The following is a 26,426-nucleotide window of genomic DNA, read 5'->3' as shown; positions in this document are numbered from 1 at the left end:
TCGCATTCTGCTTAGTGGCCTGTTACTGTATGGGTGGCCCTGAATCTGGAAAGCCAGGCAACTTCATGGTGAATGGCATTGCAGCAGGGTAGGATGCCTATTTGTGAGGTTCTGTCTATGCTTCTGGACTTCCTGTCTGCTATAATCAGCTGTGTGGCAGCCAGGCCTCTGTAGGGTGCCACACCGAGGAATGAAGCTGTTGTTTCTGGTCTTTGCTGGCTACAAGGGAACTGGCATTTGGCACCACCCAGCTCCCCTACTCTAGACTTGAGGTCACCTTGATCCACCAGGCCCTGAAAAGAAGCCTGAGGATCCCTTCCTACCAGAACCTAGTGAGAGCTGCAGGCCTGCACCAACCCAACAAGCCACAGTCCTGGATTTAGAGCTGTGGGGTTCAAACAGAGCCTTGTGTCCGGTGGGGTGCGGAAGAGTAGACAGAGTCCCTAGTAGAAATGAGTCCCAGGCGCTCAGGCCAGTTCAGACAGACCTCACAGAGACGTGTGTAGGGCTGAGAGGACTTGGGGGGTCATGGGGCTTAGATAGAAGGCAGACAGGAATGCATCCAGACCTTGAAGGACAGAAAGGATTTGGCCAGCTTGAGCGGGCAGTGTGATGGAAGGGCGTGGGTATTGTGGACAGAGGTTTGAAGTGGCTCTTGAGGAAAGGCGAATCCGCTCCCATCAGACATCAGGGCTTCTCCGGCTCAAATGGTCTTGCTTCTTGGTGGACAGAAGCCACGGGGTAAAGCAGATGGCCAGAGGGGGCGGGCCAGGGGTGGGGGTGCCCTCAGGCCTGAGCCAGGCGAAGCCAAGTGGCCCACATAGGCCAGAGTCAAAGACCTTGGCACAAGCACTTGAGCTCTCAACTTGAAAGTTAATGATTCATTTGTGGCCAATTTCTGTTGGCATTTGCCTGGAAATTCCCATGCCTGCCCCTTCCTTTGGCTTAGGAACTCCAAGAGTACGTACGGTCTCATTACATCTGGCTACGAGCAGCTCACCCTTCCTCTGGGGGATGGCTTCTCACATTGCCATCAGAGCTGTGCAGGTTATCTACTAGGAAACACTGGTTCTGGGTGGTAGACCGGGAGCTGGGGTGGGTGGTTTTGAGTGCAGTCAAGCTAGAGGCTCCTTCCGACCCTGTGTGCCAAGGGCTGATGAAAGAAACCCTGTTTGTATTCATGATGTCCCCTATTTAGCTCAGAACAGATGTGACCAGAATTCAGTCTAGGGGTAATGTATAAAGTGTGCAGCGGCTGCTGAAGGAGAGAGCAGAATTTGACTGGGTAGAGAAAGCACCGGCATAGGCAAAGGCCCTGGGGCATGGCAGTCAGGGTGGTGGAGTGCCTGCGGTACAACTTCGGTGAACAATGCCAGCGAGGGAAGAACTGGAAGACTGGAGATTTGACAGCGACACGGGCTAGAAAGACAATGTCAGCTGGAGCCAGGTGTGTTGGTTTTGGATTATGGAGTCATTTGCCCATTTGGGTCTTGCTTTTGCTGGCCGGCGGAATTTTCTAGATAGCCTGCTCCCAAGCTCCGCCCAGGGCCCTGCACCTCTCTGAAACCTGTACTAGAGAGAAGTGGATATGTAACAACCCAGCTAAGTGATAACAAGAAGATGCAGGGGCCCCGAGACAACGCTGTTAGGACCACAAATGAGGGAGCATGATGTCACTCTGAGTCTGAGGGTCAACAGAGCAGTGTTGGTTGGGGTCAACATCTGGAATTCCATGTTTCTGGCAGACTGCAGCCAGCTACGCAGGAGGCTCATGGGAGCCATGTAGCTTTTCTGTCCCGAATGTGTCTCTGTCACTGTGTATACAGGCAGAGCCCAGGAGGGAACAGTTGATGTCAGAGCAAGGACTGGATTCAGGGTCCTACCTCTGCATTAGCTTTATGTACCCATATTCCTACTCCATAGGCCCCTTCAGCCCAAAGGATGTTTCCTGAATCCCAGGCCACTTTTCCCAAGCAGCTGAGAAAGGGACCCTTTGACTTTGCAGGCTGAAATTCTCCTGGTGATGTCTTGACAGTCCCTGGTGTGATGGTAAACATCTCTTCTCTGTAAAACATCTCCCTGAGACAGCAGCTTGCTCTGATGAGGGTGTGAGCCACACTTGGCAGGGCCTCTGCCACAACTGACAGCTCGGAAAAACATTCAGAAAGACCAATATGTGCTGGGCATGGCTGGAGGAGCTAGGCAGGGTCAGGCGAAGGGACCCAGCTGGGCCTGGGATCCTCACATGGCCTCTGACTGTGGCTGGTCCCTGTGCTGTGAGGTGGGGCAGTATCAGGTGTCTGCTGGCTCCCATAGCCCTGGTATCTGGGTCCTTGGCACAGGTAGGCAGCAGTGGGTATCCTGTCTCCCGAGGGTAGCATTGCCAGGCCTGTCTGTGGCTGAACGCAGCAGGACCTTGGACCTACAGCCTCGGGGCCTGCGTCATACTGGCTTAGGTGTCCTGAATCAGAGCCAGGAAATGGATCTGCCGTACCAGTGTGGTGGGGATACTGGCCTGGCAGCTGGGGTGAACCTCAAGCTCCTGCTTGTGTATACTGAGGCTGCTAGCCTCCTACCTGTTATGCTTTCCGGTCCCTGTGCCCAAACTCCCATCCCGCCTATCCAGAACCTGCCACTCAAGCAGTCCTGGAGATGTTCAGCCTTTCCCTGGATCCCCTTCGTGCCACTCCCTGCTTCCCCTCAGGACAATTTTCTGTTCCCATCTAAGAACGTCCCCGGGAATTACTTCAGTGAATCCTTTCTTGGCAGCCTCTTGCAGCCGCAGCTGACCCCTCTTCTCTGCATCACCTCCACGTGGACTTGTAGTGTTGGCTCCATTATTGGGCAGCAAAGCCACACTTTCTTGCACTGGGCTCTCTACCACCACCTTTACCCCCCGAGGGCCTTGGGGCTTGTTTATTTGTGCATCCTGCAGGTCTGATATATAGTAGGTGCCCAATAAAAGCAGGCTGGATTTAATTACGAGCCTCCTGGAGGCGGTGCTGGAGTCTCCCTTTGTTAATAATGTCAGGAAGAGCAGAGGATGGCACATTAGCAAGCGCGAAGCTCACCTCCCTGCCCCCACATACCCCTATCCAAGGTGACTGTCGGGGCTGGGGCCAGCCTCCTGCTGGCCTCTCTCCAGCCACTGCCTTCCTTGCTGGCAGAAGCCAGCTCCCCGGGCTGCCCGAGTGATCGCTCCAGAAAACACCCCAGTGGAAACTGCATGAATGATTGATAAGGGCTGAGAGCTGTTTAATATTTTCCTCCTGTTTAATGGCTATCAATAATTTAATACGCTCTCTGTATGTTTTTAAGAAATAGCACCCATTTTGCCATCTCCGGTTTAGCGGGCTAAATGATTTAAGTGTTGGAAGTGTGCTCGGAGGATGGAGGTGGTGCAAGGCAGAAATCTGGAGTCTGGAGGGGGTGGTAATGAGGGCTACTACAGCATCTTGGCCTGGGTGAGTGTGTGTGTGTGTGTGTGTGTGTGTGTGTGTGTGTGTGTGTGTGTGTGTGTGTGAGTGTGTGTGTGTGTATGTGTGTGTGTGTGGTGTGTGTGTGGTGTGTGTGTGTGTGGTGTGTGTGTGTATGTGTGTGTGTGTGTGTGTGTGTGTGTATTGGGGGGGCGTGGTTAAAGGACCAGTGCCTTTCTGCTAAGAGCAAGATAATTGCTTTTTTCGGGAGCCCTACTGGGCAGCAGCTGTTGCTCCCCCAACCCTGCCCCATGCTAAGCTTGCGGCTCTGGGGGCTGAGGGGCTAGGAAGGAGCTGGGCTAGTACCACCACTGTGGGACGAATTCTCCCAATCTTATCTCTCTCCCCGCCTAAAGCTTTTAAATTGTTATTCATGATGTGTTCAGGTCACTGCCCAGGAGGGCTGGCATCTCTAGAAGGGTTTGAGGAAATGGAGAGGGATATTCAAAGCTGATAATCTCTAGGCCCAAGAAAGACCTGGAAGGTCACCTGTCAGTGTTCTCCATCTTTCCAGATGTTGAGGATCACCTGGGAGATCTGGTTAGCTATTTAAATTTCTGGGCTGTCTTCCAGATCCACATTCTGTCCAGGGAGAGGACAAGACGCTGTAGGCACAGCAGTCATCTGAGTGATTTGGTCCTCAGGGGAGTCTGAGAAGTCGAAGTCCAGCTTGTTTCTGATGTACCTGTGACACGGGGCCCTCCCTCTGCTTGCACACCTTTAGGGATGACGTCCTCACCCATCCTACACCCACTCCTACGTGTACAAGCAACTGCCTCTACAGCTGCTCTTGTATGGCTGTCTTCTCTCATAGGGTGGACCTGGTGACCTTCCCTCGCCCAGCCTGTGAGCTTTGGCTCAGTTATGCCCACCCCCCTCTGCTAAGTAGGGGCTTCCTTCCTTAGCAAAGGGGATCTGAGGCTGGGAGTGGGTGCTGTGGCCTGTGTGGAGTGGGGTGGCTGCATTGGTGCTGGCACAGTGGGGACAGAAAAAGACCCGAGACCCATAATGACGTTGTCTTATTGAGGCTCAGACCTTCCACTGAAGAGGGAACAGGGACCCATCAGAGATGGTTGAATTAGCCTGTCTTTTTGGTGGGTGGTGGGCTAAGGGGTAGTGGTCACACATACTTTTAGAACAGAACTGGAATTGGGAGGACGAAGACAAGAGACCCACACAGAGGGTTTATGTGCGTGGACCCTAGCAGTGGGGGTCAACTGAGACCCTGTCTGCCCTAGTTACCCATGGCAAGGTGGGGAGGCTGCTGTGCAGGCTGGGTCTGAAGAGCCACACTGCAGGAGTACAGAGGAGTCAGTGTCCTTGTCTGGCCCCATACCTCTTCCTTTGCTCCTTAGGGTTCTTGTGGTCTTATTTTAATAGGTAATTATTGGGGAATGGTATACATTTATGGTGTCATCTACAACAGAGAACCCATTAAGCCTTCCTACTGGGGAACCCTCTTTGTACCCCCAAGTTCAGCTTCACCTTCAGTCCTTACTGGAGATGAAGATGATGGTGAAGGACAGATGCCTCATTTGATGCTGGCCTCTGAAACGTGTTCCCAGGAGACTGATCGCCATAGGATCATTGTGTGTGTGTGGGGGGGGGGTGTCTTTTCCCTGGGGATGACCGGCCTCTGCTTGAAGAGCCTTCAGATTGAGAAGAAGAAGATTCAACCCTGCCTGAGATAGGCTTTGTCCCCTCCCACCCAGAACCGTGGACATGCCTAGGAAAGGGTGGGAGGGAGGGAAGGCTTCCTGGAGGAAGCACCCTCTGGTATGGTGGAGATGGATAGGGCATCCAGTTGCAGAGGTGAGGCAGCTGTGGAGTATGGGGAGTAGGAAGGTTGGGCAGCAGGGCAGTCCAGGGAGGGGCTCAACCTGTCACTTAGGCCAGGGCCTCAGGATTTGTTTGGGTTCAGCTGCTATTGAAGTGTTACAACTACTTAGAGAAGTCTACTACCCTGTGCATGTATCTGGATAGATTGTCTCAGCGAGAACTTGCTTTTGTCACCACTGAGCTGCCCAGAAACACACCATCCCAGACACCCTAGAAGGGCTGGGGTTCCTCTCAGACACTACTCCCTTCATGCAAAGGACCCTGACTTTTGACGCCTGCTCTCAGCTGTCTGTTGCAGCTTAAAAGGCATGGTCTGCAAGGGCCCCCCTCCCACTTGTCTGGGGAGCCCCTTGGTTCCATGTGACCCCTCCAATCACCTGAGGTAGAGGCCTTTTCCCCACCTGGTAGTGGGCTGGACTACTGTCTGTCCCTCACTTCTCCACTGTCCAGTGAAGTAGAATGCTTCTTGTTCTGTAGTCCTAAGGCTTTCTGAGAGTCAAGGTCAGAAGCAGAGCCTCCTGTAGCCATGCCTCTCCACCCCAGGAAATGCCACTTGCACTGAATCCTGTTCCTCAAAGCACTCGCTCACACAGGATCACAGGCGAAGAGCAGACTTACAGAGGGTATGCCGTGGCTATGCTACAGCCCCGAGTCCCCTTGTCTCTTCTTGACCTTGGTCTGAGTGATCTCCAAGGGTACACTCACCCAAGTTTGGCTTCCAGGTCCGTGCTCTGTTGGTAGGATTTATGTGTTGTTGCTGTGGGGTTCACCTCCTCTCGATGATGAGGGAGTGCGTGGATGCTCCGGTTTGTCCATTCTGTGCTGGTGTTTACTCTGGGGCTGTCGTGCCTGACACCGAGAAACCACTGATGAACAGTTGCATTGCTATAGAAATGGACTTGCTAGGTGGCAGGATAGCCCACCGGACTGCTGTTTCCATGCCCTACTCCAAGATGGCGATACTAGTGTATGCTGTGCCAGCAGTTTTTAGGGTCCAGAAGGGAGTTTTAGAAAGGCCTATTCGCTGTGGACTGGCTGGGGGGGGGGGCTTCCTTATTGGCAGCTGTGGAGATGCTGCAAGAGGTTCCCTCTGCTGCCCTCCTTGAACTCTGGCCTCAGGGCTCCAGGCTGGAGGAAGAAGGGCTAGCAGGCTGGGCAGTTTGTCCTGAGAAAGCCTTCTTCCCCGTGGCACTTTTTCCAGCCCTAGGGACTTCCTGTCTTCCATAGCTCATCCCCCACCCTCCCACTCAGATGTCTGGAGACACAGCTGAGAGGAGCCCGTCGCCTGTCAAAGCAGGCTTCATACTTGAGTCTGCCGGCAGTGGGCAAAGTGAGGAGACATGGTATACTTCAGGCCTTGCCCCCTCACTCACTGAGGAATTCTGGGAAGAGTGTGCCCCTATAAGGGTCCCAGTTTCCTCATTTGTAGAACAGCAGAGAAAATCTCTCTCTCTCTCTCTCTCTCTCTCTCTCTCTCTCTCTCTCTCTCTCTCTCTCTCTCTCTCTCTCACACACACACACACACACACACACACACACACACACACCTTCCATTGCCACCACATGTTTGAAACTAGACAGTAGGAAACCTTTAGGGAGCTCTGGAGGCCTCCTAACTGAAGCTGACCCACAGGTTCGGCCTGTCCAGTGCACCTCACTGCACCCGGACCGTGCTGTCCTTGTTGCTCCCTCCCTCCCTCTCTTCTCCGTCCAACACCAAATGATCCCTGCGTCCCTTGATAACAATGTCAGATGACATACATTAGACCGACTTTCTGATGAGGCCGTGGAAATCTGAGAGAGACTTGGTCAATATGCTGCAAATCTGCAGAAAAAAAGAGGGGGCGTGGTCAGCGAGGGCCTCCCAAAGGACCCGAATATGGTCTCCAAGTCCACTCAGGCTTTGGCCTTGGAATGATGAAGAAGAGACCTGGCTGGAGGACAGGAAGCCTGTTGGTGGGGTATTATGGTGGTATGTGTGGGGATGTAACTGCTAAATGTCTGTATTCAGGCTATTGAACCCACTGAGGCGTAGTGTAGGGTCGCGGGTATGAACCTCAGTAGCCTGTGCCTTTTCCAAGAGGAACTACAGCACCCAGGAGGTGGTTTGAGGGACCCAGGCTTGCTAGATGTAGAGCACCGCTGGAAAACTCAGGGGTTGCTTGCTGGCCCGAAGCTAGAACTCATCGTCCCCTCTGCTCTTTCTTGCAGAACTTGTGGCCACTGTGCTTGGACTGCATAGAACCCAATCAGCACCTCTTTCACCGCAGCCTCCCTTCCCCAACATTGTCACAGCCTGGAGTTGTGATCGACTGGCAGAAGCCTTAGCAGGTGAGTTGATGAGCCAGCTATATCGGTACTGGGAATCTGCTACTGAGGGCTGGGTAAGTGTGTGTGGCTACCTGAAGTAGGCGATGTCAGGAGCTTGAGGAGCTTGGGTGGGGATGTGGCTCATTTCCCAGTTTCCCCTTTGTTCCTGGGCTTCCAAACCAGAACAGAGAGGGCTTGGGCCTAGCCTGGGCACTGCACATGTGGTTTTATTCTATTGTCAGCATCTTGTGTAGTCTTGGTAGCTCTCACCCTCCTGCTAAGGGATTTTGTCTTCTAATTTAGATCGTGGAGATAATAGCAATAGTCACAGTAATGTCCTCTGCTCCTGTGGGCATTTAACTGTACCTTCTCAAGATTTTTCCCTCCATAACTGTCCTTGAGGGAGTGGTTGTCACCATCCCCGTTGTGCAGGTGAGGAAACTGAGCCTTGGTTAGGAAGACCTTGCCCAACGCCACCTACCTAACCAGACCTGGGTTCAAGTTCGTATCTGTACATCCTTGAACCCTGTTCTGGTCCTCCCCATCCTGTAGCCCCTTCTTGAGGGTGGGTCTGAGTGTCCTCAGAAGAGCCAACTCAAGACAAAAGGAGAGGCCTTCTATGAAGTGACAGTGGCTGCTGGTTGCCATGATCAAGCTTCCTCGGATCCTCCAGGAATGGGCTATTTCACACTGGATGGGATAACTGAGGCCTAGAGAAGGGTGAGTTGTACGGGTAGAAAATGACAGGGCCAGAATTGGTATTGCTTAACCACACTGCACCCAAGCCCTCCTTTCTACTAACCTGCCTCCCTGACATGGGGGCAGCATCTACATCAGGGTAGAAAGCCTAGGAATGAACCCTCTCTGGGAAGTGGCCATTGGGCTGACTTGGGGAAGGTGAGAAGTTACCATGCTGATAGAGAGGGGAAAAGAAGAAGAAGCAGAGGGCATAGGTCCTACGGAGTCTCAGGGAAGCAAAAGTTAACTCCCAGCCTGCACCTGAGGGCCCATGTGAATCCGTTAGAATCAGGGCCAGCTGTATCATTTGCAGGGTCCAGTAAAAAATAAAAATCAAAGCTGGTTGTTCACAAACTATTAAGGACTTCAAGCTGATGATAGCAGGCACAGTGAGGTCCCTTAAAGCTTAAGGACCAGTATGAAAAAGGCTAGCCCATGAAGCCAAGTATTTCCGCATAAAAGTAGAATAAAGTGGAAGCAACCAAGTGGGTGTCCAGGCTCCTTCTTCACTCACAAGCCTATCACAGGCCTGCTGACCTTGTACGAGGCCCCTTGGCCTCTGAGAGCGTGTCCCCCTCCCACAGCAGGAGGCTCTGTGATGCCAGGGGCTAGCTTGTTTCAAGCAGCTGAGGACAGGCTGCATGAGGATAGTGTGGGAACTCTCCTGGGTATGCTGCTCCAGCTTGCCCTACCTGCCCCTGTTACCCAGTCCCAGGCAGCACACTAGAGGAGGGACAGAGAGAAGGGAAGATTGAGCAGCAGAGCAGCTGCCGCGAAGCCCAGGGTCTTCTGACTGCAGAGCCTCCTGTCTGGACTGCACCCTGCTTGCCTGTTTCTGTCTTCTTTTTCCTGTGGGTTGGATGCCAGGGGGCTTTCTTTGTCCCAGTGCTATCACCAGGTGCTGCCCCTTGTGGTTCTCTGCCATGGACAGAGTGCTCGCATAATTCATTAAATCCAGTAAGAGGCATCATTCCTATTGGCTGGATACAAAAACAGTGGCTGTGAGACCTAACACCACTCCAAGCTCCTGGGCTGTGGTGAGGTCCACCCAGGCCGTGAGGTGGATGATACCTGAGCTCTGGCCCCAGAGGGGCTTTTTCCTCTTGGTAAAATTTAACTTCACTCCTGGTACATGAGAGGCTCCAAGTTCTAGGCTGTCAGGATGACCTGGCAGGTCCTGGAGATCTGGCTCACCATAGTAAAGGAGCCTTCAGCCCTGCTTATTCCTGGGAAGGCTAAGGCTCCGCCCACACAGAGCTTGGGCAAGCCACTTGCTGGGCAGAGAAAAGAAGACTTGAGTTGCTTCTGACCATCATAGAAGGAAAGGCCAGATGCAGAGGGAGAGGATGTCCTATCCTGTCAGGTTGTGGCACTCGGCCCCTTCTGTGGCTGGAATGTATAAAAGGCACACTGGATAAAATACATTGACCATTACGGTTAAGAATGTGAACTCAGGGTTTAGGCTTTGGGATGTTTGTGGTTCTGTTTCTCCATTTTTTTTTAAAATAAATTGTCTCATTCTGGCGAAAAAGCCTCTTTGAGCCCCATGTCATCATCTTTGGTGAGAGAGAGAGTCTTCTCTGGGTGGTGTCATATGGTCGCTACGCCCCCAGCCAAGCCTGTGGACAGGTGGTGTGTAGCAGGTAGGGTGTGTGACGTGGTTGACTCTGGCTGCGTGGATACACGGCAGCAGTTCCTGGAGAGAGCCTTGCCTGTTGATGAACAGACATAGGGAAAAGGGGATATCCGGGTTCCTGAGGCAGTTCCGTGGGCAACCAACCACATGACAAGAGCCACACTCCTGTGCCACCAGCCCCCAGGCTCCAGCCTGGGAGTCACCTGTAGTCTGTGCACTTCTAAGGTTAAGGACAGTGTGGGCAGCCTGAAAAGACCATGGGTGCCAAGGCCAGCGTGCAGAGGATTGGTTGGGCCTAGCCTGAGGTCCTGCAGACTGGACTTCCAGGGCCTCCTGTGGCGTGCCAGTCAGTCTTCAGTCCAGCTGAGAATGCACGCCCCAGCCCCTGCCTGGAATTTGTGGCCTCCAGGCTACCCCTCCACCAGCAGCCTCTGTAGCCTGCCCTGCTGCCGCCCCCCCCCCCACCCCGCTACTTCAGGGAGCTGGAAATACTGTACTGTCTGCTGCTTCGTCCCGCCCCTGTGGTTCGGCAGGGTGGGGCTGCCTTTCCAATTGACCTGCTGTGTGACCTTGGATAAGTCCCTGCCCTTCTCTGTTGCTGTTCCTTAGTCTCAGTGACCAGAAGGTGAAGCTTTTAAAGGCATTAACCACCCAATGAAAGTTGAACTTGTCCTATTGTACAGATGAAGAAACTCAAAACACAGAGACTAGGAAACCTACCCAGAGTCAACACAGTTCTTGGTGGAACTGGGATCAAGCCCAGTTTCCTCTGGAACCATATGTTCCCCAGGCTGTCAGACTGGCTCTCACCAACACTGGCGCCATGCTGGGCCCTCCTGCTAAATGCAAATGGTGGTTGAACAGCTGGGTGAGCACGGGTCCAAGGCAGCAGTCACAGAACTGCGCTGCACAGGCACAGAAGTCCATTCAGTGAGGGCGAAGACCAAGGAGGCAGCCAAGCAGTCTGCCTGGAGGAGGGCGAATGGGTGTGGGGTGCTTGACAGTTCACAGCCAGCCAGGAAGACGGATTCAGCAGCAGATGCATGCAGGTGCCTCAGCAGCTTCAGAGAGCCCCCAGGCCCATACCCAGTTTGTCCTGGCTTCTTTACTCTGTAGTGAGAGTAAGGGCATCCCCATCTTTCCTATAATCAACTGCCTCCCGGGAGAGGCTGGCAGCAGAGAGAGGGTAGTCCTCCCAAGGCTGTGCCAGGTGAACCAGGCTGTGTGGCAGGAGACCTCCCTGGCTGCTACCAGTCTCCAGTCTGTAGCAATGCTGGGACCCTGTGGGCTCCTCCCTGATCACGTCACACTGTGTGTGTCGAGCAGCGCTGACCCACAGTGGTCTTGTTCTCACCTCTTTCCATGTCACTAGCTACAGCCATGGGCCCACTGGATTCCAGGTCCTGGGCTTGCATAGACCGCCTGCACGAACAGTGTGCACAGCTTCCAGCTCCAGCCCCGTCAGCCTAGGGATGGCCCAGGAACCTGTTCAGGAAGCCCACAGTTCTTTCTGGAACGCTACAACGGTTATCCTACAGCATGGAGTGGCAAAATTCTTTGAACTCAAAGCTTCTCCATGACCCCTGACTAATGTTATTCTCATATATAAACTGGGTAGGAGCCTGACTCCAATAGGGGAAAACTAGAGTCAGGGAGGGCAGGACATTTGGCCAAGATCACACAGCCAATCCAAAATCAAGCTGAGGATCCGGGCCCTGCTTATACTCCTCTAGGGAAAGCACTGGCTAGAGATGCTGGAGGCCCACAGGAGGCAAAACCTTGCTCTCTTCCCTCCTGGACTTCGTCTGCTCTAATTGGCCACAAGTGCTGTTGCTGCTGACATTTACCTGGTAGGGAGAAGGACCTCTCCCTCTTACATCAAGATACTAAAAATAGCTATGGCCAGCTTCCTTCAGCCCCTGCCCAGCCCACGCTTGCTCCCCGCCTCAGTGACCTTTTTCCTGGGGTGGCACAGCGCTAGGCTCTGCCTTGCAGTCTCTGTCAGGTCCCCATGTCCTTAGGCTGTCAGGAGTGGCCCTGCAGAAACACCTCCCTTTTCTTGCCTCCCTGTGGGCACTCCTTGTCTCCAATGACCACCTCATTCCTGTGCTCCAGCAGGGGGCTTACTCCATCCCCCAGTGATCTGATGCTCAATTCTCACCCTCCTCTTTGCTGAACCCAGACATTCTGTGGCCTTTATCCCAGGACTTTTCCATCCTTGCCACTCCAGCAGTGAAGACAAGCCAGGCTTTGGCATGGATATTGCGAGGCTGCATACATCCCGATCTCTGAAATGGACAGGAGAGTGGGGCGCAACTATAGAATATTGCAAGGATGTACTAAGGCAATGTAGAGGAAAGAGTGAGTCAGTAGCCGAGCCCCTCTTGGGGGTTTTCTCATGCAGCTACTCTGGGATCCTAATAAATGAGATTGATATGCTGGAACAGAAAAAGAACATTCCAGAACAGGCTCAGGACTGGCAACTTGACTTCCTCCAGGTCAGGGCCTTTTGCCCATTCCTCATGCACTTCCAGTTTGGCCTGCCATGCCTGCCTAGCCAGTGTTTGTCTGGTTCGTGTCCTGGGTCAGTATGACCAGAAGTTGTGTGGACACTGGCCTTCATCCAGTAGCTGGCTGGCTTTGGACTCAGCCCAGTAGAAACAGGAGTGGTTTTCCAGGTCTGGACTTGTGCCTGGCACATGGGCTACTCCAGTGTGCCTCGGTTTCCTCAGCTGGAACAGTCTGATAATGCTCTAACTTACCCTATGCTATATGGGGGCTCAGTCGCCAGCACGTGTGTACACAGACGAGCGCATGGTTGGATCATCATGCTGGCTGCCTCAGCTGGGCCTCCCGCAAGTGAGGCGAGTGGTAATGACAATGACCACCTGCTGTGCTGAGTGACTGGTGTCAGCTGCTGAGCACAGCACATGAGATGCTGAATCCAGGCTCCAAACCCCTCACACAAGGTCCTATTATATACACTGATTCCAGATGAGGAAACTGAGGCACACAGAGGCCACCCACAGTTGAAAAGGGGTGGGTCTGGAAACCAGAATCCAGAATCAGCCCGGCTAGAGTGATCAACAGCTATGCAGGCCTAGGACTGCCCCCGTGTTAGTAACACAAGTTCCAGATCTTGGAGATTCGCCTCTCTTCTGAGGGACGCAGTGTGGGTGACAGGGCTGTCTCTGGCTGGACACAGTGCCTCCCCCCTGCTCCCTGCTGGTTGCTGGTCACCACCGTTTCCACACCTAGGGCTGTGTTCCTCACCCACTGTTCTTCTCCACCCTGTTCTCAGGAGGCTTCCAGAACATGCCAGTCAAGTCTTGGACCAGGTTGCACCAGTAGCTGGCTGATGGATCATGGGCTGTTGCCTGTCAGACCTCAATTTCTCCGTTTGCACAGAGGGCTTGTGAGCTCTCCTTCCATCCTTCCAAAGATTTCTGGAACCTCTCTTTTATTGTTATCATGTGTGTGATATGTGCGTGTGGTGCTCAAGGGCCATGATCACATGTAGAGGTCTTTAACCCCCTAAGGGGCTCAAGGGATTGCCTTCCTTCCAGAGGCAGGTTCTCATGCTTGCCCTTGTATACACTATACTAGCTGGCTTGTGGCTTCCGGGGATTCTCCTTCCATTTAGGAGCACTGGGTACCCATGTAAACTATTACATCACTCTGCATGGTCCTCGGATCCTTACCTTTGCACAGTGAATGCTTAACCTGTTGAGTCGTTCTTCTCCTTAGCCCTGGAACGTCTTAAGAGGGAAGGCAGAAGGAATCCCTGAAGGAGTAGGGCCAGAGGCAGCAGAGGGACACCAGAGCAGGAACAGAGACAGCTACTGGCCTGTGTTGCCCCTCCGCAGCCCAGGACTTTGTGGATAAGGAGCCAGTGCTTCTTGGGGTCCTGGGTCATTCTTACTGATGTAGAAGGTAGTGCATGTTGAGGCCAGGTCTCTCACAGAAGAAGCCTGGGTATCATTGACACTCCCTCTCCCTCATCCCTGGTACCCCTTTCTCTTCCTTGAGTCTGTGTTTCTCTCTCTGTCTTGCTCCTGCCAGCAGTCAGGCCTTACCATGTTTCTGCCTCCACGTTATCCTCTCCAGCCCTCTCTGTCTCTCCAGTTTCCCGTTGCCAGGAGGAGAAAAGTCCACATTTCAAGATGGCATCAAGGCCGTCTTCTGGGCTCAGTGAGGTCTGAGAGCTGTCTGTACCTCTCGGCCCACCCGAGCCTTCCACGTCTTCTGTCTTTAGTGGTATGGGGTGTAGTACCTTTGTACGTGCCCAGCTTTGTGCCCAGTCTCTAGTCTCATTGTGGATACAGTGTGCTCGGGACCAGAACAACACTCTCCTCAGACACTACCTAGAACTACTGCCCCCAGCTACCCAGTGTGGCTCAAATCCAGATTCTGGATGTAGGAGCTGCCTGTCTCCTGCCATGGGTGTTCAGTCCCAGTGAGAGGACAAAGTTGTGCCACGGGGAGTGAGCAGGCTCGCGTGGTAAATACAGGCGTGTGCTCCCAGCTCCGCAGCCATGTGACTTCAGGCAGCCTAGATAAACCTTGGTAGTATAACCTATGACACGTGCTTAACAAGAATGCCTTCATCACCGGCTGCTGGAATTAAATGAAGTGCCACAGAATTAGAGTGTAAAGGGTCCTAGGACATTGTAAGGATGACAGACACACTGCTTATCCATTTTTTTGTCACATCAGGGAAGTATTTAAACCTTGAGTTGTCAGCCACCTTCCAGAAAGGTTCTTACTTAGTCTTTGCCCACCCCCACCTTTTGTACCCTAGCGCTCCTTCCCAGGGTCCCTGACACCCCAAGAATTCCAACCAGTGCTTGCTGGCCTGTGTTGTCACTTTGTCACCCTATCTCTACCGAGCCCCTTCTGATCTGACCCCCACACAGGTGTCTGGACCCCAAGGATGGGGGCTAATGAAACTGTTTTGGGTGAACCCATGTTCAAGCCAAATCATCTCCAAGAGAAACATAGGTGTGGCCAGCCAGGATTCTGGGTCCACCCACAGGCTGCTTGAGGACATATCTGGGCCACCTGCAGTCAGGGACAACACCCATCCCTAGCTTCATGGGGCTCAGCAGGCACCATGGAAGTTGATCTGCAGCTGGCTCCCCCGGAGTCCAGAGCCTCTCTCTCTCTTAGCTATGTGTCTGTGTTTTGTTTGCCGAGGTCCCGCCCCACCCCCACAGTCTTCTGTTAAATTGTGTTATTATATTTAAACAAATCAATTCCATTGCAGAGTTTTCCCGTCCTAATGATGAGTTTGCAGTGCAGATACCATTGATTTCTCACAGTCCTGAAAACCAGCTGATGAATGGCGCCCGGTGCTTCTTCGGAGAGGCACTTAGGCAGCCTGCGTTTGCCTCAGCTTCCCAGGGAGACTGCCCCACCCTGCCCTCAGCTGCTGCCTGCAGTTGGGACTGAGGTCATGGGCCAGAGGAGACCCCAAGTCGTCCCTCCGCCCCCCATGGAAGGAATGTCATGGCAGGGCCTTCGCCCACTCTGGTGACACAGGGTGAAGAATTTTATTGATTTTAGCCCCAGGCAGGACTTACAGAGTGGAGAAGCCTTGAGGTGTGATCTTGATCTTCTACAAATCCAAATCGCCTTTCTAGGAGTTGGCACCTCATCCTTAGATCTGGTGGGGTTGCTGGTAAAAAGCCACTTGAACTGCTTTTGGGAAGAGAGGTAAGGGAGGGTCAAGAGCTGCCCCTGCTAGAGAGGTGAAAGGGCTTCCCTTTGGGAAATCTGTCAGAACCCAGTGTTCAGAGAGGCACAGGTAAGCGCCACCCAAGGCTTCGACTCTCAGATACCTGCCTTTCCTGCTCCTCCTAGTTCCTGTGAGCAGGAACTACTACTGTTCCCAGTGTAGAGGGACCTCCAGGAAGGGAGGGAAGGCAGAGGCACAGTGGACTCTGAGAGCCAATCCTGATTGTACTTCTGTAGTGTCACAGTGGCAGAGACACTTGTCCTCACTGCCAGCCTTTCTCTTAATCCACCCTGGGTTTCTGTCTGTGTGAGCCCAGGCCCCCTTGCAGATTTGAGGCTTCACTGCCCTCAGCACTCTGAGGAGCTTTTCACCTGGACTGGAGGGGAGACAAGAGGGAGTGACAGGGTCTGCAGTGGACCTCAGAGGGCATGCTTGGCCTCAGTTCCTCCGAACGCTAATAATGGCAGCACCACACTCTCAGGGGTAGGAGCGGAGGCCACTTTGCTGCCCTCTCCCCTGCTAGTTCACTCATTTTTTGAGGGGAGCAAAGTAGGACGCTGTTCTTCAGGGTTACAACCGACACCTCTTAGGCTGTGGTGGCGTTGGAGTTGGGGTAGGGGCTTGTGCATGGCTGGCCCTGTGTTTCCCAGGCATCTTGAGACCACCCCTCACTGGGGACCCCGGGCTGGCTCAGCATGCATCTTCCTGCGCATTCCCAGTGGCCACAGCAGCCAGCCACCCCTCTTCCTGCAGACTGACAGCTCCTATAATCAGGTTAGCCTCCCTCTGCTCAGTGCTTGCTCTGCTGAGCCAGACCAGCTGCCTCTGATGGTCAGTCCACCTGGCCCTCTCTGTGGCGCTGGGGTGGGGGAGGGGGACTGAGGGAAGAACTCACAAGGGGGAGGCTTAGCCTCCCTCTATGTAGACCTCTTCAGGAGTCCAAATCCTTATTCTGGCATCAGGACCCTGTTCCCTTCTCCCACCTCCGTGCCCCTGGGTCCTCATGATTGTAGCGACTGCTCCTCTTCACATGTGGGTCCCTTTGTTACACTTCTTAGAAAATTATGCATCCTTGGAAACCCAATTCCCGTCTCTTCCTCTGGACTACTTCCCTGGCTCCCACCTGCACTGGGCACTCCTCTGACCTGGAACTTATCCCTGCCAATGTATTGAGAGCCTTATTCCTGGATGTAGTACTGGAAGAAAAAAAAATTTATTCCCTTTCTTCATATTGGAGGTGGCAGCTTGAGAAATCTCCAGTGAATGGCCTGGGCCAGCCAAGGGAAAATAAGCAACCACAGCAGAGAAGAAAACAGACAGGAGGGCCAAGACGGCCACTTCCATCCCCTCACACAGTGCAGCCCACTTCCTGCTGAGGAGCTTCATTCCCAGCTTCCCATGACACACGGCAGGCCTGAAATAGACCCATGGAACCTTGGTGGTATCTTTACTACCCCTCCTCCCTGCTGGGCACGTTGGCCTCTCCCCTTCTGGGCCCTGCTCAGTGCCAGGACCCTTGCCAGCCAGCAGGGCCAGGCCATGTTCTCTGTCCCTGTTTTCTTTGTTTTTATAAATGCAGTGTGTAAGATGGGGTGTGGGGGAGGTAAGGATTGTGGCACACACCTTTAATCCCAGCACTTCGGAAGCAGAGGCAGGCGGATCTCAGTGAATTTGAGGCCAGCCTGGTCTACAAAGTGAGTTCGAGAATAGCCAAGACTGTTACACAGAGAAACCCTGTCTCGAAAAACGTATGAAAAATAAATAAATAAATAAATGCATACATACATACATACAGTGTGTAAATAGGGCCTGCTGCTTCCCAGGAGCGCCGTGTTTAAGGACTAGGGCACTGCTGCAGGCGTGATTGTGCTACCAAACCCGTCAGCTGCCTAATCACCATTCAGTTTGCATGTATTTCCTCTAATCCAAAAGAGAGGTACTCCTAACGACTTTTACATAAACACTATATTTGTTCCATGTAAAGACGGGATTCAAATTTGCTGAGATTCAGATTAGCTGATTGTCTAGTCTTGTAGCTGTCACACATGAAGTGTTGGGAGACTGTGGTCAGAGGACCATTCTGGGGACCAAGAGGTCACCAGGAATGTCAGAGACCATGAGTGCTTGGGCTGCAGTCTGAATAATGGAACTGGGGGGGACCCCTGACTCATGCCTTTAAACATATGGGGAATTTAAAACCCATACCCCCTAACAAGAGGCAGCGTGGACTCTCATTCCAGTACTCATCCGGTGTGCTGTGCATTTTGTGGGCAGTGGACTTAAGAACTTGGGACCCAGACTGTCCCAGCTACGGGAGAAAAGGGCCTGGTCAAACCCCGTGCTCCTGTAGAGATCTCTGCCTCCTCTCAGTTCCCATTTGTGCTCTAGCTCCCCGGAAGCCCTTATGCTTTTGGGAGCACTCTCCTCACCTGGACGGAGCCCCCCCCCCATGACAAGCCTGCACCCTCCCAGGCCTTGCAGACTGATGTGCCAGGAAACAGGTGTGGGGCTGATTTCACAGTTTTAATATTATGTATTTATTTTCATGCGGATCAGAAAATATGTATAATTAGTATATAAGACCCATGATTTGGCAGATGATAGCACTTTAGATGAGGCTAAGTATAAAGGTGATTGGTTTAAAATGATTAAAATAATGATACATAGATTATTAAGGTGGAACACAGATGGGCTTGTGGAGTCAGGTGATGGGGGAAGGGACACGCTGAAAGAGCCCTGGTGTTGGGGGGTCCAGAGACATGAGTCCTGCATCCTATTCCCTGGCCTGTAGATACCCTGCCTCATCCTGGGGACAGGTGGCACCCCTGGATCACCCCAGAGTTTCCCTAACTATTGACCATAAGCAGGAACCCCCAAGAGGAAGGACTTGTAAAGTGGCTTCCTGCCCAGGGTCACTTGACACAGGGCACAGACCCATGTTCTGGCCTCCTGGTATCGTAGGTTGTAGATAGGAGGCCAGTGTAGCTCTCTGGACAGCTCACTACTATCTAGCTGTCTTCCAGGCCAGTCTCAAGTCACTAGGACTGAACAGCTCTAAGAGCTCCGGTGGTGTCTAGCCAAGGTTTCCATCCTGTCTGCTGATCTCCTCTGTTCAGTAGGAGATGGGGGCTGAGACATTTGAGAACCATGAGCAGAGTGCTCCTTGAATAGTGCTCGGCTCAGTCGTGGTATACAGTGGGAGGGGACCACAGTGCTGCCCGATATCCTCAGCTCATCAACCCTTTGGTATTCTGGAGGTCTTAGGGGCAAATGGGCAATAGAGGGGAGAACAAAGGCCTACCTAGCCTGAGTGGCAGAAGACACCTGCCACTGTCTCCTCCTTTGCCTCCCCCACCAGCTACCAGCTATCTTATTCCACCGTCATTTGGCCTCATGACACCAGACTTCCAGTAACTCTTTCTGCCCTCCAAAAGACTAGCTGCAAACCTCTCAGGAGGTCACGGCTACTTCAGGCTGCCCCCCCTGGACACTACTCTCCAGCCGCCTCCTCTTCTCTGGGATGTGGGGCAGTCTGACAGCATGCTGGATGACCTTGAGCAGTCCCCTCCTGCACCCCACTAAAATCTTTATGGCGCCAGCCCGGTCCATCTCTAAGGCTTCTCCCACTCCAAACCCTGTCTACCTGCCCTGGCAAATGAAGGAAGTGTCCATGTCTGCCTAGACAGGAGACCCAGCATGGTGAGGCGAGCGGGGAGCCTGTTCACTTGCTGAGGTGTTGGTGCCAGGTGGGATGAGTGAGTGATTTCATTCATAAATGAATGCATAAATAAGTGGGTATACTTAACATCCACCCTTGGTTGCTGCTGCTGCTGCTGCTGCTGTTGGAGTCTCTCCAGCTTCTCAGAGCAGTGGCCGAGAGGACTGGCCAGCGACTGGCTACGGCACAGTGCCAGCCTGTCTGGGTTCATATCCCGGCTGTGACCTTGAACTGTTTTTCTTCTTCTCTTTCTTATGTTTCCTCATCTTTTAAAACGAGTACAGTATGTACTTCCTAGGGTGCCGTGAGACTAAACCAATCAATCAGTTCGCATAAAGTGCTTAGACGGGTGCAGCTAAAGGCCCTTTAAAGAAGTTAGCCATTGTGAACAGTCTCATTACCACTACGATGATTAGCAAAGAATGGGGAGACGCTGGATGAAGTCTTGGAGTCCCTAGGAGCTTTGGAATGTTTCAGGTAGAGAAGTGCAGCAAGTTGTAATTGGGAGCTTGCATTCTGAGCATTTCTGATAAATTGTTTAAAGAAGCTTCATCAGAAACAGGAGTTGGGTGCCTTAGGACCCAGGAGTTTGTTATGGTTTTCCTAACTTTATAGAATTTACAGTTAGACATATTTTTCAAGAGGGCCTCCAAGGTTGCATAAACATAAGCCTCTATAGATCCGAGTTTTATCAGTGTGCCTGTTTCTATGCTCCCCCTTCTGTGGTCCCAGCAGGAGGTGGCACTGTCCACTCTTAGAGGCACCTAACTTCTTAGCCTTAGACACCATGTTATGTGCAAGCTGGCCTCTTACATGCAGTTTCCAAGCCTGAGAATGGCCTGAAGGATTCTGGGCAGTTCCCAGAGAGAAAGGACTGTCTTTCTCTTCCCTTCCAGAATATCCCTGGCAAAGGGCCTGCTTGACACAAAGGTCTGGTGCTGGGCCCTGTTGCTTCTGTGCTTCTGAGCTGAGGGTTTTTGCGTGCAGGCTGAGATCCACCTACTCTCTCCTCCCCTGTGTATGCCCTGCTGTGTGGGCTCTAGAAGGCAGTTAGGCTGTGGGAAGCAGGTTGCTGAGTTGTACGGTTGTCACTGGACTGTTTGGCTGTGTGCCAAGTCAAGAGTTTAGTGCCAGGTTAGGATCCAGGACTGGTCTTGCCCTCACAGATCTCTTTGGTCACCAAAACCACAGGATTCTCACCTAAAGGGTAAGGAGCAGACAGGAAAAGATGGGGTCAGCCCTCTTATCAGTAATCTCGGAGTAAGTAGTACAGAGAGCCCATAGCTCATGAGAGCCCAACAGGTGCAGATAGCTCCAGAGGACAGACCGTTAGCTGGGGACGACCCCTGGGTGGCCACTCTGGACACTTGCTGCCGCCACTGGCAGCAGGGCCTCTAGACCCTGCTCTGAGCAGAACATTTATAACTCACAGCTGTGCGGTCCTGAGCCCAACTGACTGTGGTAAACCGATCTGGCTTCAGGAAGTCCCAACCCAAGGCCACTCCCAACTCGACCCCACATTCTCCTCACCTCCTGACACCCACATCCTGTTCTCAACAGGAGGGCAGGCTGTGGGGCCCAGCCAGGGTCTCCAGCTGCAAAGCACCAGGATGGCTCTAGAACTGTGAGGCCACCAGCATCACCAGGACCTGTCTCAAAGACAAATATATAGGACCACTAAGGCCATCAGAGGGCTAGTGACTGTCCAGAGTCCACAGGATCAAGGATCAGGAATGCTGATTGGAGGATCAGGAACATGCTTGGAGCTCCCAACATGATCCAAAGAAGGGTTGATGCTTCTAGCCCCCGCCAACCACTGTAGCACAGGGGAGCCCGTGAAAGAGAGGAGAGCTCCAGGGAATGCTGGGGAAAGACACACCATCTTGGATCTCAGGTTTCTGTATTGCCACCTTCATTCCGTTGCTTCATTCTCTGGAAGCCCTGTACCACCCCCTGAGATTGTGTGGGGCTAGGCGTGGGCTGGGAAAAAGAGGGAGGATGCTGTTGCAAGGTTCCAGCCCTCTGTGGCCTTGGCTCTGCCACCTGCCTTGGTCCCGATGCTTGGACCAAGCACTCACTTCTCTGCTGTGTTTTCCCTGCAAACAGAACTAATTCCCTATAGTGAGTTTGCATGATCTTGGCCCAGTAAACTCGAGAATTTTGTGACAATATTCTAAACTCAGAACCAGAAAGAACATGTATTTTTGTTTTATTGGTTACATATATTAAAGTGTATTAGAAATGCCTACCTATGTATACTCTATACTTTGCGGCTCTCTCTGCTTTAAACTGGTTCTGGAGGGTAGGGAGTCTAGCTGAACTGGTTCAGGGTTCTAGGTTCAGTAAGAGACCCTGTCTCAAAGACACAATGTGGAACACCAGGTATAGTAGCACACACCTTTACTCCCACCCCTAGAGATACAGAAACAGGCTGATCTTAGTGAATTTAAGCTAGCCTGGTCTTCATAGTAAGTTCCAGGCCAGACAGAGCCTCGTGGTAAGACTATGTCTCAAAAACAAACAAAAAAGATGGAGCGTGGATATAGAAGGTACTCAGTGGTGGCCTTTAGCTTCTCCGTGTGTGTCAATATACACATACAAAAATTAAACAGATGTGGGCTATAGAAATGACTCAGTGACTAGAGCATATACTGCTAGTCTAGAGGACCGGACTTTGCTTCCCAGCACCCACAGCAGATGGCTCACAGCTACCTGTCGTACTAGCTCAATTACTCTGGCCTCCAACCTCCATGGGCACCTGGACTCAGGTGCACATGCCCACACAGAGACATACACAGTGGCTTACGGAAGAGCAGCTCTGCACAGCATACATTAATGGCATCTGGATCTCAGAGCCATTCTCCCTCCCTTACGGTTATCGTCAAGGCTCTGTACAGTGGCTGGACTAGGAGGTAAGGAGGGCTGGGCAATAGTTCTGTGGGCAGATGCACTAGAGATGGGGACAGCGTAAATGGGAGTAAAACTGTCCAGCTGTCCCTTGGTGAGGATTCTGTTCTCGAGGAGTCAGGGACAGTGAGTGCCTAAGACATGAGGATACCAGGTGGTGGGTGATAGTGTTGTTTTGTTTTAGCATTTATTAGTTTACTTGTTTGTTTGAAATTAGGGAGCATTTTCTCATCTCATCATGCGTGTGGGTTGAACTCAGGTTGTCACGGCAGGCACCTTTACACTCTAAGCTTGAGACTGAGTTCTAAGAAGTGAAATGCAGGCAGAAAAGAGAACCCATGCAACATGGGGCGGGGGCTCTGATGGATAGTTAAGGGAGGCTTCTCGAGGAGGATGGTCTCAACTGGGGACAACAGAGGGAGTTAGAGAGGTGGAGACAGCAATCTAGGAGCACAGAATCGTTGACAGCCTGTTGCCTGGTCCTAAGAGAGCTCTGGTAGCTTGGGACTGGGGGTGCTGGGGAAGAGATGAGCAGCACTTGAGTCTAAATGTTCCTGAAACCCTGCATCCGGCTTGCTGCGGACTCAGATGGAGGACCCTATGGATCAAGGGTGGTCGGGACAGACTGGCAGGTTTGGAACAGAGGCAGAGGAGAATGTCATTTTCTCTGTCCTTGAACTGCTGGGAGTACAGAGTGGAACCCCAGAAGGCAGTCTGCTCTGGATGGTTGGAGGTGCTGCACCTCTGAGCCACAAAGGACGAGCCAGGAAGCTGCTAGACCGGAGTCTGGAAAGAGGCTGTGACTGGAGATGCATGGTCGGGAATTGTTTGTGGCCGGTGTTGCAAGCTAGGCAGCCAGTGAGGTCACCCTGAGAGAGAGCTTGTTGAGAGTGTGCAGGCCAGGAGTCTGGGTCTGAGTCACAGCCATCTGGCCTGGCCCTGGGGAGGGGACAGGAATGGATGTCAGGAGGGTGCAACCAGACAGAGAGAGAGGAGAGCAGAGCCAGCTCTAAGTGGGCAGAAGATGTCATCAGGGAAACTGGGAAGGGCAGTGCAATGCAGAGGGAACAGAGGGAACATACACAAAGGCTCAGAGGCCTTAATAAGGAGGCAGTATCCAGAGAGGGCTGTTAGAGACTAGAGGCTTTCTTCTGCCACACAAGTGGAGAGGACCCTAGGTGTCCCATTGGGCTGCTAGTGAACCCATGTCCTGGTCTTTGGTTGATCTGGAAAGGCCCCAGCAGCCCTCTAACCCTAAGGTCTGTCTGTTTCTCTTTGAGAAGTCCTGTTGGGCCCATGATTGTGCCCCTTCCAGAGCACAGGGCTCAAGGAGGAGGCAGTTCAAGGGGAAGAAAAGAACAGCCCCCTGTTGCATTCCTGGGCAGGAATGGGTCTTTGTTCTTAAAGAGAGAACCACCATCCAGGGCTGCCGGAGGATTGGACTGCTGACCACTCTGCCACGGGCAGGGGACTGTGATTCTCTCCTGTGATTATTTTCTCTTCTTACCTAAGCTGTCTGTCTCAGTGTGTCTCAGCTGGGCCAGGACAAGACTGGTGAGACCAAAAAAAAAAAAAATTGTATCCTCCTAGGTCCTCTCTCAGCTCCTGGACACTCCCTTTTGGTGTTCAGGACCGGGGTTAGGGGTTCCCACCTTGCCACCGTGCAGGACTTTGGAAGCTGTACCTGCTCCATACTGGACCCAGCACCCAGAGAGTCCTTGAGCTATCTCTTTTCTTTCTGACCCTGAAGCTTTCTCACGTGCCTCGGGGCAGGTGGGCAGAGGGAATAACAGTGGGTTCCCATTTCCCAAGAGCTTTTGGAAGTGCAGTTGAGGCTGTGGGGTTGAGGGAAAAACCTGTAACATGCAATGCGCCCGAGCAATGTGGAACTCCTTAGAGAGAAGCCCAGCCCTGCCTGGGGACTCAGCAGGACAGGGGCTTTGGACATTAGACACGGGGCCACTGGAGCAAGGCCAGCCCTCTGCAGGCGCTGACACCGGCAGGGAGGGTAGGCCGCTTGCTGGCTTCTGACATTTCTCAGTCTGAGAATTGCATGGAACCTAGGTGAGGACTTGGGAAAGCGTGCGAGGAGGGGCCCCATGATTCTGCATTAGGATTAGGGGAGCCAGCCAAGGCTGCTTTGATGCTATGGGGCTCTGTGTCATCTCAGTGGCAGGAGACTGTGGGTAATCTAATTAATGTGCTCTGCGGATGGCCAAGTAATCCCAGGGCCTTTGGACTCACTTTCTTTAAGCCTCCCTCCACCTGTCCCTGCCTTAATCCCCTCCTGCCTCAGTGATCTCTGGCAGGGCTGGACTTATCGCCATTGAACAGATTGGTAAGCCAGGGCTCGGGAGGACAAAGTGTGTAGGATGTCACAGCTAATTTGTCAGGGGGCCCTTTGAACCTGAGCCATCTGAATCCAAAGTCTAGGAGCTTAAAACAAACTCTACCATCTCCCACGTTCTTCTAGAATATCCGGGCATAAACCACCTTTCAGCTTTCGCTTTGTGGAGGGAAGGGAATAGAGGCCCAGAGAAAGCGAGGCAGTTGCGAAGACCCACACAGCAGCAGCCAGTCGGGTCTAGCATCAGAAGCACATCTGGTACCCTGCTCCCCAGAAGGCACAGAGGTGCCCCGTGGACCCTGCCCACCACTGCCCGCAACACATGCTGCATTAAACTCTCTGGCAATCCTCGCCTTTTGAAGGCACCCAGTTCTGAACCCCAAAGTTTTCCAGTGCCCATTGTTTAAATATAGATTACTAATGAAATGCTTTTTCTTCCCCTTCCCAGTGAATAGTTGTGTAAAGTTAATTTGCAGTGTTATGTAAATTCTGTTTAACTTCAATCAAGTTTCTAATTATGTTTTTACCGCAGTAATTCCCATTTGATTTGTCGTCTCCTGTTAGGTATTTAACGTTCTGTGGGCAGGCTTGCTTTCTCCCGTCTCTCCATCTTCCAGCACACACTCCCTGCTGACCTCCTGCCTTCCTATCCGTCACCTCTTCATTCACTAGTTTCCCTTTCTCTTGCTCACTCTTTGAATCATCCCCTCCCTATCTTCTGTCCCCCCCCCCCACCGCCCTCCCGCCATCCCGCCCAGCTCTTCTCACTCTTCCAGGTCTTCCTCCCTCTGTGTGTCCTGAGTCCTCTGACCACTCAGTTCTCACTCTGTTGCCCCTATGTATTCTCCATCCTTCTTTGTGACCCAGTGAATGTTTCCCCTTCTTCGAGTCTTCTCTCTTTGTCTCTCACTCCCTTTCTCTTTCCCCTGTGACCTTTAGCCATTATAAAACATGTACGGACTGCTTCCTAGGGTCTTCAACACTGAAGAAAAAGTAGAATTCCTGGGCTTGGATCCTGGGCGTCTCCTCAGAAATCAGGGTTTGGCCTTGGAAACGGGGTCAGGAACTCCTAGGTAAACTGTTCCCAGGGCTGCGGAGTGAGGCATGGGTGAGAAACATGGGCGCTGGCTCTGATAGGCAGCCTTCTTGTTAGTGTTGTTTCTGTGGCTACACCCTCACCCCACCACTATCTGTAAAGCCGAGTGACAGGCGCCCTGGTACTCAGCCGCTGAGAGACCAGATGAGGTGGCTTCCTTGAAGAACTTTCTGGGGCCAGATGGATAGGGCTTTTATCTGGGAACCCTCAGCCACACCCCTCACTTTTCTCTGGCTTTCCAGGGTTGCTTTTATAAGGCAGCTTCTGGGGTGCTGGGCCCTGGTATCCAGGCCAGGCCAGAGCCAGGATAGGTGGAAATTAGCTGCAGTGCTCACAAAGCCACCAACAAGGCAGAGACAGAATGTAGTCTTGGGCCTGTCTCTGGGATGTCAGAGGCAGAGCTGGAGCTGCTAGGTAGCAATGGGTTCCCTTCCCTTGACCTCTAACGCGCCCCAGCGTCTTTTATGGAGACCATGCTGTGGAGTCCCGCTATGGCGCTTACATTCTGTCGCCAAGTCCCTGGTGCTGCCTTTCTGGGCCTTGAGTCTGAGGACCATCCTGTTATTTGAGAGTTGCTAGCAGCCACAGAGGGCCCGCCTGTCCGTGTATCTGCCCTTCGGGA

General features: G+C 52.7%; 1 protein-coding gene across 5 annotated transcripts in view; it reads left to right on the top strand.

Annotated features, from left to right (window-relative positions):
- Zmiz1 (zinc finger MIZ-type containing 1) overlaps positions 1-26,426 on the top strand; it is a 199,120-nt gene that overhangs the window by 35,073 nt on the left and 137,621 nt on the right. For 4 of the 5 annotated variants that reach the window (XM_075988813.1, XM_075988811.1, XM_075988812.1 and 1 more), the window contains exon 2: positions 7,527-7,646. The gene's annotated coding sequence lies outside the window, so the exon portion shown is untranslated. Of the gene's footprint in view, positions 1-7,526; positions 7,647-26,426 lie in introns of those variants that run through there. The other variant, XM_075988810.1, reaches the window with a different exon arrangement.

Source organism: Microtus pennsylvanicus, chromosome 10, assembly GCF_037038515.1.
Source record: "Microtus pennsylvanicus isolate mMicPen1 chromosome 10, mMicPen1.hap1, whole genome shotgun sequence".
Classification (NCBI taxonomy): domain Eukaryota; kingdom Metazoa; phylum Chordata; class Mammalia; order Rodentia; family Cricetidae; genus Microtus; species Microtus pennsylvanicus.
Note: the sequence above shows the minus strand (reverse complement) of the source record. Positions and strands in the feature narration are given on the sequence as shown.